This window comes from Aquarana catesbeiana, linkage group LG06 (assembly GCF_042186555.1).
Source record: "Aquarana catesbeiana isolate 2022-GZ linkage group LG06, ASM4218655v1, whole genome shotgun sequence".
Lineage (NCBI taxonomy): Eukaryota > Metazoa > Chordata > Amphibia > Anura > Ranidae > Aquarana > Aquarana catesbeiana.
In genome coordinates, this window is record NC_133329.1 from 375,738,598 (window position 1) to 375,755,464 (window position 16,867).

Here is a 16,867-nt window from a genome sequence, read left to right on the forward strand (position 1 = left end):
GCCAATAGCCCTGAGTCTCTGCAGGGGTCCCCAAGGGGAGGGGAGGCTCTCTGGGGACCCTGATGCAAGGGAGAGGCTCTCTGGGGACCCTAATGTAAGGGGGGCTCTCTGGGAACCCTGATGTAAGTGGGGAGCCCTCTGGGTACCCTGAAGAAAGGGGGAGGCTCTCTGAGGACTCTGATGTAAGGAGGAGGCTCTCTGGGGAACCTGATATAAGGGGGAGGCTCTCTGGGGACCCTCATGTAAAGGGGCTCTCTGGGGACCCTGATGTATGTGGGGGGCTCTCTGGGGATATATATATACACACACACACACACACACGTATATTACTGTATATACATGTGTATGCTCACCCAAGCGTATGACTTTCTTTATTTTCTTTACTACGCTGCTATGGGCTCTAGCCCCAGATCTTTTGTAGACCTAGCAACGCCCCTGGATCTGGGGTCACATTCACTAAGTGAGGGAGAGAAACAATGCAATACTAGTGAGTACCAGTGTGCAAAAGGTGTATTTGCTTTGGAAGAATAAATCATGTTGGGCATCTGATATGTGTGGATCTTAGTGCATTATGCTAAACTATTCGTTTAGTTTCTTGCATTTTAGAATGGGGCGAATCGAGATTGCGCATAACTTTAAAGGGTGCCTTGACTGATGAAATGTTGAGAAACACTGAATTAGATTATTATAGTTAAGGGGGTGATGTTACAATGTACTAGCTTTATAAACAAAGTGTTCATACAGGAAGTGGATAATACGGTAGATTATTATTGTTATTACAATACAGGATTTATATAGCGCCAACAGTTTACGCAGCGCTTTACAATATAAAAGAGAGACAATACAGTTACAATACAATAAAATAAAAGAGGATTAAGAGGGCCCTGCTCAGAAGAGCTTACAATCTAATCGATGGCAAACTGTGTAAAATCAAATTCAATGGGAAATCTGAACTCTAACCAAACATCTGAATACAGATGAAATACATGAACGAGTTCCATTTTACCTGCCAAAAGATTTGCATTACTGCCTATTTTGTCCTGAGATTTACAAGGCCCCATCGCAAGGCACAGACAGGTGGATGATAGTGATACCAAATTAAAGTAGTATTAAACCCTTTTATAGCTTAACACATTGAGCACAATAATATTAACCATCCCCAAAAACATGTCTGTTAAAATCTGTTTACCCTAGCACTTGCAGTTTACAACTTTCAATGCTATTGGCGAACGCTGACTCAGTGATGCTTCCCTGAACATCTTCACAGGAAACAGTTAACAGTGGACAGTGCAGTCTCCAGTCAGTCTGCTAGCTTGGAGAAGGGAGGTGGAGTTGGAGGGAGAGGCATGTGAGTGCCTTGCCAACCTAGGCTATTCACTGGGGGATGTCTGGGCTGGCACCTGGCAGTAGCACATAGTAAGTGCGCCACTGCCAGTTATATGATGTTTTTCTGTCTGGCGCCGGCCACCCGATGACAATCCTCAGATGGCTTACACCCACGAGTCCTCAGAGAACTCAGTCAAGTTATAGCCAGGCCATTGATTATTCCTAATCTCTGTGGACAGCATACTGACAGGATTGGTACCAGCTGATTAGAAAAAAGCCAACATGGTACCAATATTCAAAAAAGGGCAGAGACATATTCCTGTGAATTATAGGCCAATCAGCCTAACATCAATAGTGGGTCAATTATTGGAGGGGATGATTAGTGATTATATCCAAAGCTTTACTAAGGAGAAGAATATCATTAGTGGTAATCAGCATGGGTTTATGAGAGGACATTCCTGCCAGACCAATCTGCTAACATTCTACGAGGAAATAAGCATTAATCTAGATAGAGGGAGGCCTGTTTATGTTGTGTATCTGGACTTTGCAAAAGCATTTGATACAGTCCCCCATAAAAGCTTAATTTACAAGCTGAGGTCCGCAGGCTTGGACCATACTGTTTGTGCTTGGGTAAAAAACTGGTAAAAGGACAGGTCCAAAGGGTTGTAATAAATAACATGTACTTAGACTGGTCTGGAGTACCCCAAGGTTCTGTTTTGGCACCAATTCTATTCAACATATTCAGAAATTATTATTTACTTTTATACAACATATTCAGAAATTATTATTACTTATATAGCGTTGTCAATTTATGCAGTGCTTTACATATACATTCACATCAGTCCCTACCCTCAAGGAGCTTACAATCTAAGGTAATTCTAACTCACATTTCACATTCATATTCATATACTGGGACCAATTTAGACAGAAGCCAATTAACCTACCAGCATGTCTTTGGAGTGTGGAGGAAACCCACGCAGGCACAGGGAGAGCATGCAAACTCCAGGCAGGTAGTGTCACGGTTGGGATTCGAACCAGTGACCCTTCTTACTGCTAAGTGAGAGTGCTACACACTACACCACTGTGCCGCCCATATAGAGTATGGGATAACTAGTTCAGTCTCAGTCTTTGCGGATGACACAAAGATAAGCAGAGTAATAAACTCGCATCAGGACATAGAAATTTTGCAGAATGACCTGAACATAATTAAAGAGTGGGCAGACAAATGGCAAATGAGGTTTAATGTGGAGAAATGTAAAGTAATGCACTTGGGGTCAAAAAACATTAATGAAAAATATTCACTGGGTGGAGAACAGCTGGGAGAATCAAGGATGGAGAAGGATCTAGGGGTGCTAATAGATGACAGATTTAGCAACAGCATGCAGTGCCAAGCTGCAGCTACCAAAGTAGGCAGAATATTAGCATGCATAAAAAGGGGGATATATTCCGGGGACAAAACTATAATTCTGCCACTTTATAAAGCTCTGGTCAGACCTCATGTGGAGTTTTCCGTCCAGTTCTGGTCACCTGTCCTCCCAAGGGATGTGCTGGAGCTGGAGACAGTCCAAAGAAGGGCAACAAAACCAATAAGGGAATGGAGGACCTCAAATATGAGGAATGGCTGCAAACACTAAATGTATTCTCGCTGGAGAAAAGACGCTTGAGAGGGGACATGATAGCGATCTACAAATATCTTAATGAGGATCCCAGCATAGGAAATAAGCTATTCAGTCCTAGAGAGTGTAAAAGGACACGGGGCACACAATGAGACTGGAGGACAAGCGATTTAACCTTAAACTGCGTAGGGTGTTCTTCACTGTTAGGGCAATAAGAATGTGGAACTCTCTCCCACAATTGGCGGTGGATGCAGGGAGTATGGATATCTTTAAAAGACTCTTATGCTGCGTACACACGACTAGACTTTCCGGCAGAATAGACTCCGATGGTCTTTCCAACCAAGTTCCGACGGAGTTCCGCTGAAACGGACTTGCCTACACACGATCACACCAAAGTGACGACGTACGATGGGACTAGAAAAAGGAAGTTCAATAGCCAGTAGCCAATAGCTGTCCTTGCGGTGTTTTTGGTCAGTCGGAATAGCATACAGACGAACGGTTTTCCCGATAGGAACTGATTCCGTTGGAAAGATTTGACACATGTTCTATTTCTAGGTCCATCAGAATTTTAGAAAGAAAAAGCCAGATGAAGCCCACACGCGATCGGAATGTCCGACTAAATGATTCTGTCGGACCTTTTCTGCCGGAAAGTCCGGTCGTGTGTACGCGGCATTAGGTATACATCTTAAAGTACACAACATACAGGGATATGGAAAATCATTATAGACACTGATACACTTACACCTACACAGGTTGAACTGGATGGACTATTGTCTTTTTTCAGCCTCACCGACTATGTAACTATGTATAGGTAAAGGTGGATTATGGCAAGGAGTCTGTGTGAATATCCAACACATAAAAACTTAGGGACTAACTCCATCAGCTTCCATCTATAACTAAGAGATTACTTTTGGTGGATAGACTTTTTAAATAAAAGTCATACATTCCCATCAGGAAACTGGACTGCATGCATGGTTTACTGCTATTATGTGTCGATTTGCAATGCATTCAGCTGCTCTGCATATGGACACAGTCCTGTGCATTTTTTTGATTTGTTTGCTTCTCATGAAATGAATTTCAATATATTTCAATACATTTAAACATAATAGAATACATTTAGTACAAATACAGAAAAGCCACTATGACAGCTGCTCCGATCAATATGAAACTAGCAAAATGGTACACATGACCAGGGCAATATACAATACAGTGCAGGAGGTCCCCAGCACACTTTAAATCCAGCCAGCAAAAGCAAAAAGCAAAAAAAAAAAAAAAAAAAAACAAACCAAACTAAACTAAACTGTTTCAATCACTCAAGTTAAAAACAAAGGATTCTGTTACATATGGTTCAAAAGCACTTCAAACACATGTTGTAGCCACAGTGCCATGGCAAGGCACTTCTGTACACAGAGGCTTTGCTTAAAGCTTGTGGGCCCCAATGCAAAAGTTGGGGCCTGACCTGGGCCCTCTTAGTTTACCTAATTACCTTCGCAGGGTGACATGGCAAGCTCTTTTCTCCAGTAACACAATGTAAAACAGGGATAGACAACCGTTAAGAGATGGAGATCCAAGAACACTGGGGTTCTGCGGCTTTTTTTTTTTTTAAGAAATAAACTAGCAAGTCCTAACCAAAAAGAAAGGAAAAAATCTTAGCAAAATATGATAATACAAATGTCACTACATAAAGAAACTAAGCCAACCTTAAAAGTAGACAGTGGTAGTTAGTAGAGCAGTGGACAGCGTCAATAGGGCAGTGAATGGGTGTGTGGACGGTGTCAGTAGGACAGAGTTTGGTTTCAGGCGTTTTTTTTTTTTTTTTTGTTTTTTTTTATTTTTTACAATTGTTTTTATTATTTTATACAATTTTATTTTTATTTTTTTAGCAGCCCTGTTGGGGGGGGGGCTTTGGTAAAATATCAGGGGTCTGTTGTGACACGTTGAGGTTTCTTTGTTCAATAGTAGTGCCGAAACAGTGAGTTCATTACATGCCAGGTATAGTTTTCAAGGCTTGCCTGCCCACTTTTATTTAAAAGAAAAGATAAAGGGTTACTAACCCCTCTTTTTTTTTTTTTTTAAATAACAAACATGTCATACTTACCTCCACTGTGCAGTTGGTTTGCACAGAGTTGCCCTGATCCTCCTCTTCTGGGGTCCCACAGCGGTGCTGGTGGCTCTTCCTCTTCTCGATTGCCCCGCCAGAGAAGTGTTTTCCTTTGGGACACCCATGCGCGCACACATTTGTGTCCTGCTTCTGCGTGTATTGACACAGAAAGCAGGACTTGTCCCGTCCCCCAGTGCCCACGTCATTGGATTTTATTGACAGCAGCAGGAGCCAATGGCTGCGTTGCTATCAATCTATCCAATCAGGACACGAGACATCAGCCATAGCTGGTGTGCTTGTCCCCGGGGCGAGAAAGACAGAGCTCAGGTAAGTAAAACGGGGGTTCTGGGGGGCTACAGCATGAAAGAAGGTTTTTCACCTTAATGCATAGAATGCCGTATAGTAAAATGATGGCGGCAGGAACCCTTCGTCCCTCCGGGCGGGCGTCATATGATGTCCTCGGCTTCCTGGCATCTTGGAGAGCGCGCGCGTTCCGCGGCATCACTGGGGACCTGATGCGCGTGCCCGGCGGCCGCGATGTCCGATGGCCACCCGCGATTGCTCATCACAGAGCAGGGACACACACAGATCCACGTCCTGTCAGGGGAGAGGAGAACTGATCGTATGTTCCTTGTACAGAGGAACACCGATCGGTCTCCTCCCCTCATCAGTCCCCTCCCCACACAGTTAGAATCACTGCCTAGGACACACATTTAACCCCTTCAGTGCCCCCTAGTGTTAACCTCTTCCCTGCCAGTCACATTTATACAGTAATCAGTGCATTTTTATAGCAATGGTTGCTTTATAAATGTCAATGGTCCCAAAATAGTGTCAAAAGTGCCGATCTGTCCGCCACAATGTCATAGTCACAATAAAAATCACAGATGGCCGCCATTAGTAGCAAAAAAAAAAATTAATAATAAAAATGACAAATCTATCCCCTATTTTGTAGACGCTATAACTTTTACGCAAACCAATCGATATACGCTTATTGGGATCTTTTTTTTACCAAAATTATGTAGAAGAATACATATCGGCCTAAACTGAGGAAAAAAATCGTTTTTTAAAAAAAAAAATGGGATATTTATTATAGCAAAAAGTAATAAATATTGTGTTTTTTTCAAAATTGTCGCTCTTTTTTTGTAGCGCAAAAAAATTAAAAAAACGCAGAGGTGATCAAATACCACCAAAAGAAAGCTCTATTTGTGGGGGAAAAAAAACGATCAAAATTTAATTTGGGTACAATGACGCATGATCACTCAAGTGTCATTCAAAGTGTGACAGAGCTGAAGGCTGAAAATTGGCCTGGGCAGTAAGGGGGTGAAAATGCCCTGTATTGAAATGGTTAAAATTCATACAGGTAAAGCACTACACCCGCAGGGGCCGCAGATCACTGGTTTTCCCACTACTGCACAGCCAGACAACAAGCATTTTCCACTCTTCATCCAGACACAAGGAACAGTCTTTGCTGTTTTATTAGAGGTAATAACTTGGATGGTGGATAGGAATTATGGGATGCCCAGCTTTACTGAAACAAATAACCAGGATAACTTCCTTGCTATGTACAAGATCTTGAACTGTCCTTTCCAGACACTGTCAGTCTCTCAAAAGCCCCTTAAGGACTAGGAACTCTCAGTCTTAAAAAATAGCATATTCTGAAGTAAGCAACATATCCCACTCCACTGTAGATACTGATACCAGCTCTATTGTCTGCAGGACTACCAGCCCACCTGGATGCTTCATCACCAGCCCGCCAGGCTGCTCCGAAGATTTCCCAGGACATAGAACAGGAAGGGTTAAAGTGGGGTTCCCATTTGAAAAAAAAAAAAAAAATTAAAAGTCAGCAGCTACAAATACTGCAGCTGCTGACTTTTAATCGGACACTTACCTATCCCAGGGTCCAGCGATGCGGGGGATCGAATCCCTGCTCGGCCCCCCCCTCCGCTCGGCGGCGCCGGCATTTTAACTGTGGGCGCCTGGCTGTGGCTTCAAAGCAGGGCACCCACTGCGCATGCGTGAGCCGCGCACCGTCACTGGCCCCGTAATCATCTGGGACCGGTCACCTGTCCCAGATGATTGACAAGAGGGAGGGTGGAGAGGCGATCTCCCTTCCTGCACTGAGGGAAGTGATGTCACCAGCCCAGGCACCGAAGGAGGCAGACTACGAGGGACCCCCTAGCAACAGCCATTTAGAGGTGAGTAAAAAAAAAAATTCTCCAAATGTTTTTTTTTTTTATTTTTTTAAGCACATTACTAATTTTTTTTTTTTTTTTTGGGGTGGAACTCCACTTTAAGCACAACGCTGTTCTCCAGAAAGTCTTTTTACATGTGGCAGTCTCTTCCCTTGTGAGTCCCTAGCCAGCACGAAGCAGAGCCCCGCACACACAGGGGCGCCCCTCCAACGCCATCAACAATCTCTTCAGCACTCCATCTTCCACCTGACTCCCCTGCTGGCATGACTCATCCATAGTTAAGGGCTGGCTCAGCCACCTTGCCAGACCTACTGCCTGGGGATTGGCCAAACTCCCCTAAGTATGCAGATCAACACTCCTGGCCTCCGCCCTCTAGCTTCTAGAAGTTTTTTAAAACTTCCAGAATGAGGGGGAGGCACCAGAGACCTGCCTTTGAGCCATCTAGCCTGACCTGCAGTAAATCCTGACCCAGATTCCAGAGTCACACTTACCATGAGTCATACAAATAAATTTACTGTACTAACCTTATAGCACACTAGAGGGTGTTACACAGGTATGTCTTCCCACGCAGGTGGTTCTCACCATCACTATGAATCAAACATAATATTCAGCCTCCTGGCTCTCTTGTGGAAGCTTTATTGCTCCAAGTACCTCTTCAGGGTCTTCCTGACCATCAGTAATTTTTTGGTCCTCCTGACCATGAAATACATCCCAGTGTTTATGTACAGACACCGCACTTCAGCTCTGCATCTTCCTTACAGCTTCCTAGTTGCTCTGTCCCTCATGGACTCTATCTCAGGCTCAGGCCTTGGTCTGTCCTGACCTGGACACCATGATGCACAAGTGCACCTCTCCCGCCTCCCTTCACACACTGACCCCCTCGGAAGGGTGGGGCTCTGAGCTGCACCTCTGGCTCTAATATAAAGCCAGCACACACCAGTGCCATTAGCGTGTGTGCTTCTTAGGAAACCTGGCATAAACCACCTTTTATACACACACACACACATATATATATATATATATATATATATATATATATATATATATATATATATATATATATATATATATATATATGTAGCGCTGGTATGCAATCTATCGCATGTTAGGTAAATTTAGTAAATTGTGTGTTAGGAAGGTTAAAAGTTTGCCTCTGTTCCAGCTTGGCTGACATTGCGGGTGTTTCCGTGCTGACCGGTGGGTGTCACTGTTACCACTGGTCAGGGTTGGAAAGGCAACGTGTTGAAGCGTATGGATGCTCCTCTGTCCCGGAGGCACGCTCGGTGGAGGTGGTCCTCCGAGTTGCATTCTGGGCAAGGGTATTTATGGGACAGACGCCATATTTTGGGGTTCGTTTTTTACAGCCACCTGCTGGCCCTCCTGGCCAACAGGTATGCATTAAGGAGCTACCTCGTGGTCCTCCGTCCGGGAGTCCCGCGATACTGCGGCGTAGGGGTGGGTCCAGAGGCTTGTCTGGAGCCTGCCACCGTGGCCGAGGAATGGTCCTGAGCTGTCGGTCCTGAATGACTAAGCTGGACAACCGAGGAGATCCCAGGGGAGGACCCGTCTTGGAGAGATCACGCCGCATGCTGGTCTATACAGGGGCCTTGTGACTTGGTTGGAGGACGTATCCAAAAGTAACTATACAGCATAGTGTTGCTGGCTCAGCTTAAAGGTTCAAGCACTGTGACTGACTTTCACTACCGTAAATCTATACATCCTGTGGCAGAGGATCGTACGGATTTTATTCCCAAACAAGTCTGTGGCAGAGACTTTGATTCGTGCTGTGTACTGGCTGCTAGACCGGTGAGAGAGGCCTATTCAGACGAGCAGCTATAGAATCAGATTGCAACGTCTGATGATTCGGTCATCCAATGCTCCGGGATTAGAACTTCAGCTATGTGCCGTTCTAACCCAGTTGTGATAGCTCAGAACAAACACCAGGCAGGCTGTATGTAAGTTCAAACAGGAATCTATCTTTATTGACAAAATACAGGCTTTTATACACTCAAAGTGGAGGTGCAGACCTCCTGCTCATATTACTCTAACAATACAGCTGTAACCTAATTAACCTAATTAACATGAGCTAATTAACTAATCCCTTTAGACAGCCTAGATGACTCAGACATGAACGTTAGGCCAGACTGGCCGTCTTGTAGCTCAGAAAATCCAATCAACATTATCACAATCAACATAGACTCTTCTTCACACAATAGCAGAGTTAATTAACACAAATAACAATGGGGATTAATGACTCTTAGATCCCATAGTAGACTTATTTACAATACACATTTTAGCAGACAATAGACAGACAGGTGTTGGAATTTACATCAGCATCTCCTAACAGTATCTGTCCCAGCATTATGAATCAGCCACTATTCCAATATGGCAAATCCAGGGTCCCCAGACATACAGCTCACAAAGAGAACCGTTCCCCCAAATGCAAGGGCCCCCGATCGATCGGCAAGAGGCTAGCATACAGTCCCCTCCAAAAGTCTCTTTCCCGGCTAGGTCTGTCACAGAGTGCATTTCAAATAGTATTTGAATCCTACCAGGACATTTTGTCAAGAGAACCCTTTCAGAGAATATTTGAGTTTCTTCTGCAAGTTTCCTTTCTACCTCTTTCCTGCTACTTCCTAAGTCGTTTGTTTAATAAAGCATTGAAAACGTACTCAAGTGTTGGTGCGTGTGTCGTCCAGAAGTAAACTCAACAGAACCCTAGACCCGGTGCCGGTGAAACAGAGGGAAGCAGAGTGAAGGTAACAGACCCGCTTAAACCAGCAGCTCCACCGTGAGTTAGTGCTACATGTGGGGGCTCGTCCGGGATTTGTTGACCGTCAATTACTGCAACCCAGTGGAGTGTTTTACCGGGAGTTTACAGAGAAGAGCTGGACTTTGAAAGAAAATCTTTTCAGGAAGAGGAAAGGTTACACTGCAGGACTTTGCTTCTAAGTGCGTAGACACTGGGCGCAAGAGAAAGGCCCGAGAGTTACATGACTGGAAGAACAAGTAGTAGAAGTTACCCTACTTGCTACCGCGTGGGACGCATGTATGTGTTTGGCGCCAGAGGGAAAGAGAGGCCTTGTGATCGTGCTGAGAAGATCAGAGTGTGGCCATGTCTTTTTCGGCGTTGCAATCAGTTGTGGGACCCAGAGTGTTCTCTGCAAGCACCGTGATGAATACTGTGCAATCTGCGACTTTGCTCAAGGACACTGGAGTTCGATTGAAGCCGCAGGGGAGGTTTGTCCTGTATACCTCGGGAGATGTTGAGGGATTGGGCATGACCTGCCATCGATGCGAAGGATTGGCCGTGCATCTTCGTCCATTCGGCCGATGTCCACAGTGTGGAGAATACCTGTTTGCGGTGGAGCAATCTACCATGTCGCCCCGTGCCTATCGGATGGATTGGGTGACAGGTTTCGCTACAGTGGAAGCTGCTATTGCTACAGAAAGGGAGCGATGGGCTGCCACTTTGCCTGTTGCTACTGACAATGTTCCAGAAAAAGACATTGTTGCTGTTGTCTCGCCTGGAGACATTGCTTTGGTTCCTGAGTCCACTAAGCCTGCTCTTGTGCTGCCTACTCAGAAGAAGGTGGGCTATGTTAAGGCTTTCCGCGACCGTGGTCGAGGCCTACCCCAGAGGATGCCTGAGCCAGAGTTACCAGAGTCTACGTCTGGAATGGGCAAGCCACTGTTGGGGACTGTAAATAAATATTTGCCAGCTGAAGAATTGAGAGACTCGGAAGTAGAATCCATGTCGGATCTTTCCGGTGATGATGAATTGTTTGAAACCATGTCGCAAGAGCTATTGTGGTCACAAGGCGAAGATGTTGCCTCCACAATTACTTTTTCTGAATGGACTGCCATGAGTTCTGGGAAGACATCACCCTGTGTGGAAACACAGTACTGTTGCTGGGACTTTGCCAGAGGCTACTAATTCACTACAGACACCGGCTGGGTCTATGGTGAGAAAGTCACTAAATTCTTGTGTACCGCCTGGTATGGGGAGAGACAGATCTTTGCCAAAACTTGCTTGCTTGCAACGGATGTTAAACAAGCATGTTGCCGCAGAGTATGGATTGGAGTTTCCCTATGTGCCCCAGGATATTATGCAGGAGATTGAAGTTAATCGGGAACTTTGGTACAGTGAGGCTGTTTGGGACTACCTGTCTGTGCCTAAACTCTTCAGAAAGACTGGATGTTCTGTCCGGATGGATGAACGTTTCAGCGGATGCTTTGTACATTGGAACTTCGGTCGGCACATCTATGCCGATAAAGTGGTAATTTGCAGACCAGGAAAGGACAATGTTGTGTACTTTATTACCACTGTGGATAAAGAAGGGAAATAGTTAACCTTGCCATATCCTCGGTTTTACTGGTAATTATGGACAATAGAACTTTGAAATTACCTAGTTAGATAGAGGCAGGGTAAAGAGGTCTGTGTGGTCAAGATCTATGAATCCTGTTCTGTGTTTAAATCCAAGGACTTCTTGCTAGCCGGATTTCTTTTATAGAAAAAAAAAAGTTCTAATGCAGGAATGGACTCCTAAAGTATATATTTTTTTTCTAATGTAGATTGTGGGAAGAGAGTTTCATTTTTAATGAGGCTTTGCTCCTACTGTTGTATAGGATGTATATGTGTGTGTGTCTAACTATGTTTCCTTTTCAGGGATCATCGGATCATATATAGAGCTGGGAGGCTTTTCAGCTAGTTAGTTAGTGAGGTTGTGTATCATTATACTGTGGTTTTGTTTACGGCTGTGAACATAATGTTTTATAGATATAAGTCTCATAGTAGGTAAAAAATAAATACTGCGCTTACACTGATTAGAGAAAAGCTGCGACTAAAAAGTAGTAAGCTGAAAATAGTGTAAGTCAAAAAAAGTCGCGCTGAAAACTAAAGTGACGAAAGGCAAATGCCTGAAAAATGATGTGAATGTGGAGATTGAATGTGGGTCATTGAGTGAAAGTGTCAAACACTATGAAAGAAATTAAAAATGCTATTAAGTGAATAAAATATAAATGAGAATAATTGTGTATATGACAAAAAAAAACAAATATTGCATATCACAATCAATAAACAATATGTACCTCTAGTGTCAATATATACATTAATACAGCTTAACTGTAACCACAGAGCTAAACCATAATAGTGTAACAACATAAGAAACTGAAAAACTAAAGAAAGTCCGTGATTCAAAAAAGCAGTATTAAATAAAGTCCATCCATATTACATTGACATGCATAGATTAAAACTGATCTCCAGGTGCTCTGTGAGGTAATGTAACAGGATCTTGCTGTGATAGGATATAAGGTGCGTAGATAAACCTCCACCTCCAAGAAAAATTGCTGCCTCTTACCAGATGGAAATGGTCTCTAAATTACAGGAGACCCAGGAGGCAGATGGCTGTACCCCAGCCAGGGATCCTTAAGCAGGCACTCAGCGTACGGGACCTGGGACTCACTCCACACAGCCTCAGCATTTATGGAAATATTGCCATGTAAAAGATAAATTGCTCCACATAGTGTAAAATCCAGCGATTTATTGTATAAAAAATATAAAGGTTGCACTTACAAAAGCATCGTAAATTGCAGGCATGTAAAATAGAAAGCCGGCCGGCTCCAAGAAAACCCGTGTCCTACGAGTCTGTGTATCGCGGTGTCGTCGGGACGTAGCTCCTCCTCCCTACGCCGTTTCGTCACAACAGTCTCATAGTGTCTTTAAACTGTCCTTTCTCTCTCTCTTTGCCTGTCTAAAAGTTATAAGAAACTCAAATGCTTACTTTCAGGCTTGAGAGTTACTGTTACTGTGTCGGGACAGACGTTGGGGACAACGTCTATTGTAGTGGGGGGGAGTATGTAGCGCTGGTAGATTTGCAATCTACCGCATGTTAGGTAAATTTTGTAAATTGTGTGTTAGGAAGGTTAAAAGTTCGCCTCTGTTCCAGCTTGGCTGACGTTGCGGGTGTTTCCGCGCTGACCGGTGGGTGTCGCTGTTACCACTGGTCAGGGTTGGAAAGGCAATGTTGAAGCGTATGGATGCTCCTCTGTCCCGGAGGCACGCTCAGTGGAGGTGATCCTCCGAGTTGCATTCTAGGCGAGGGTATTTATGGGACAGACGCCATATTTTGGGGTTCGTTTTTAACAGCCACCTGCTGGCCCTCCTGGCCAACAGGTATGCGTTAAGGAGCTACCTCATGGTCCTCCATCCGGGAGGCCCATGATACTGCGGCATAGGGGTGGGTCCAAAGGCTTGTCTGGAGCCTGCCACCGTGGCCGAGGAATGGTCCTGAGCTGTCGGTCCTGTGTGACGAAGCTGGACAACCGAGGAGATCCCAGGGGAGGACCCGTCTTGGAGAGATCACGCCGCATGCTGGTCTATACAGGGGCCTGGTGACTCGTTTGGAGGACGTATCCAAAAGTAACTATACAGCATAGTGTTGCCGGCTCGGCTTAAAGGTTCAAGCACTGTGACTGACTTTCACTACCGTAAATCTATACATCCTGTGGCAGAGACTTTGATTCGTGCTGTGTACTGGCTGCTAGACCGGTGAGAGAGGCCTATCCAGACAAGCAAGAAGTGTGTCCCACGAGGTTTGAATCCTACCAGGACATTTTGTCAAGAGAACCCTTTCAGAGAATATTTGAGTTTCTTCTGCAAGTTTCCTTTCTACCTCTTTCCTGCTACATCCTAAGTCGTTTGTTTAATAAAACATTGAAAACGTACTCCAGTGTTGGTGCGTGTGTCGTCCTGAAGTAAACTCAATGTAACCCTAGACCCGGTGCCGGTGAAACAGAGGGAAGCAGAGTGAAGGTAACAGACCCGCTTAAACCAGCAGCTCCACCGTGAGTTAGTGCTACATATATATATATATATATATATATATTATATATATATATATAAATAATGGGATGGGTAACCCCTATTTCTGAGGAGTAATACAGCCACCCTGCCCATGTATCTTTACATTTATTCTGTTGGTCTTTAACCATATGTATCCATCTCTCTGCTTCCATTATTTTTACTACCTCCCTTTTCCAATCCATTATAGTGGGATATCCAGACGGTTTCCAAAATCTAGGTATCAATAATTTGGCTGCATTTAGCAAGTGGGGAGTAACGCTTCTCTTATAAAACCTAGCAGATGATGGCATCCATGAAAAAGAAAATGTAATGGAGAGAATTCTATAGGTCTAAGTGTCATTTTCTTAATCCAAGGGGCTATCTCCTCCCAGAAAAATGTAATCTTTGGGCAATGCCACCATAAATGCAGAAATGAACCCCTTTGGTTACATCCGCTCCAGCAGTTAACATCCGCCGATGGATATATCTGAGCCAATCAAACCAGTGTGCGATACCATCTTGTCAGGAACTTGTTAGACATCTCCTATATATGGGAACTTATTGAAGTATGGTGTCGCTCCCATCAGCCTTTTAATCTGCTCTGATGTAAAATAATAGCCCAGTTCCCTTTCCCATTCTCAAATTAAATAGGGAGTTGTCATATTTTGGGTGCTCAGAATCAGCCTATACATTCGAGACAACATATGACCCGGCTCTGATAAGTTAAGACACCATTCCTCAAAAGTAGTAAGCGGGTTAGCTGGCCTAATCTAGTGCTTCCACTTATTGAACAAGTCTGTCAGTTGACCATATTTCCATACAGCCATTGGTACTTCCCCCAGTATTCAAACCAAATCCACTAATGGAAGCAATTTACCCTGTGGGGCCACGCCAGCGAAATTACCCTTCCCATCCTTTCCCCAGCAATCTAAACTCCCTTTCTCTTCCCCCGGGGAAATTCTTCCAATGGTGTTAAAGGGGATATTAGGGGGCAAACTTTCCCGTACTGTTCATTCTATCCAAATGGATAGTGTTGTCTTTGGTGATATTGCATATTCTGACAACTCCATATAAGAAACCGGATTCCAGGGGGCTCCGGCCAAGTTCCTACCTGCTAATATTTTCTCCAAGGGCACCCACATTTTACTAGCAGAGTCATGGCACCAGTTCATTTTACGAACCAGGGCCATGGCTCTGTAATAAAACGCTATATCCGGGAGTCCCACCCCACCCTCTCGTTTTGGTCTCCTCAAAATCTCTTATGCCAACCAATTCAGTTTAACTACATGTCAGCACAATGATATTTATGGATACATAATGAAATCCACAGTGATGGATACATGATACGTGTTCCAAAACATCTCCCAGGAGCCTTTTCCCTGCGGACATTGTGTGAGCAGGCTCCTGGGAATCAAGGCAGCGATATTGATTTGCTGGGAAAGAAATGGCTGTAAGCATACAGTATGGAGCAGTGGAACAAAGAATAGACTGGAATAGGTGGTGTTCTGTAGTTAGTTAGGCAGGTTTGATTGGGATTTCCGTGCTATAAAGTCACTTTGCTGTCAGCCTAAACAGAAAGTTAGGACCTCACTGGATTTCTGACAGATGAGATATTTTTCTTTACCTTCATCATTTTTAAAGGATAAAACATGTTCATGTACTACAGAGATGTACTGAAGGTTTTTTTTTTAATTTTTTTATCACTTTTCCTGACACTACAAAAAAAAAATGTTCCCCTTCTGTAAGGAAGAGTGGTTTAGTTATTTGATGTTATGTGCTCATTTGAAATAAAAATAGGGGTCATTAGAATAAATAAAAGAAATACTGTATTAAAGCAACCCTGTCATTGGGCGGAGGGAGAGGGGGAACTTTAAAAAAAGATTGCTAATACTTAGGGGTCTATTATAAAAAATTTGCTGTGCAAAATTGATAAATATCTGCACAATCAGGGGAAAAAAATGCCATATTTTTTCCAATATGTGTAGTTCCTATAACATCACTGCCACCTATTTGCCAAAATGTATTTTTTTTCCCCAAAAAAATAGCTCAATCAGGAAACAAAAACATGTTGTGGCCACTAGACGGCACTGAGGATCTAGGAACTACATATACTATATGGCAATTTTTGTGCTGATTGTGGGGATGCTTATGTTTTATACATAGACCCCTATCTGTCTCATCTACAGTGCTAAATCTGTTGCAGACCTTTCCAAAATTGTCCCAGATGGCTGCCCAAAAGTGCATGCAAAGGGGGTTAGTTACCCTTTATTGTGGGTTCCCACACCATCTCCAGCCATTTGGGCTGGCCTTCCCCTTCCTTGGCTAGTGTATATAAACTAGGGGTAAAACTACCAGTGTAGTTGATGCATTGGATCAGTGAGGACCATGGAAAGCTCCATCAAGTAGTAGTATGCAAGGAGACCCCCTGCTTTGGAGCTTAATATTTCAGCATATGGGAGTATATCTGAGGGTATAGCCTATGGCAAATTACAAGGATGTTAACCACTGGCCGTGAACCTCTGAGGAGGATAGCGGACTTTACTGTGATAGACATTGGAATCCTTATATCACTCATGCTATTATTTGAACTCTGTAGAGGTATTTAATTAAAATAGAAGTCTCACTTCCATTTGTATTCATGTTTTCTGCTCCCCAAGGGACATGTTACATGTATTAGCTAAAGCCTTGTGAGGTTAGACAGGTCACCTCTCCTCCCTTCATGGCAATCCGACAATGCAGCTAGCAAGGAGATGGCTGAAACATTTTAGCTGATAAGCCTTGTTCCCCT

At 43.9% G+C, this 16,867-nt stretch overlaps 1 protein-coding gene across 2 annotated transcripts in view; it reads right to left on the reverse strand.

The window, feature by feature from the left end:
* Positions 1–16,867, reverse strand: part of KYNU (kynureninase) — a 244,663-nt gene that overhangs the window by 198,437 nt on the left and 29,359 nt on the right. The window lies entirely within an intron of this gene.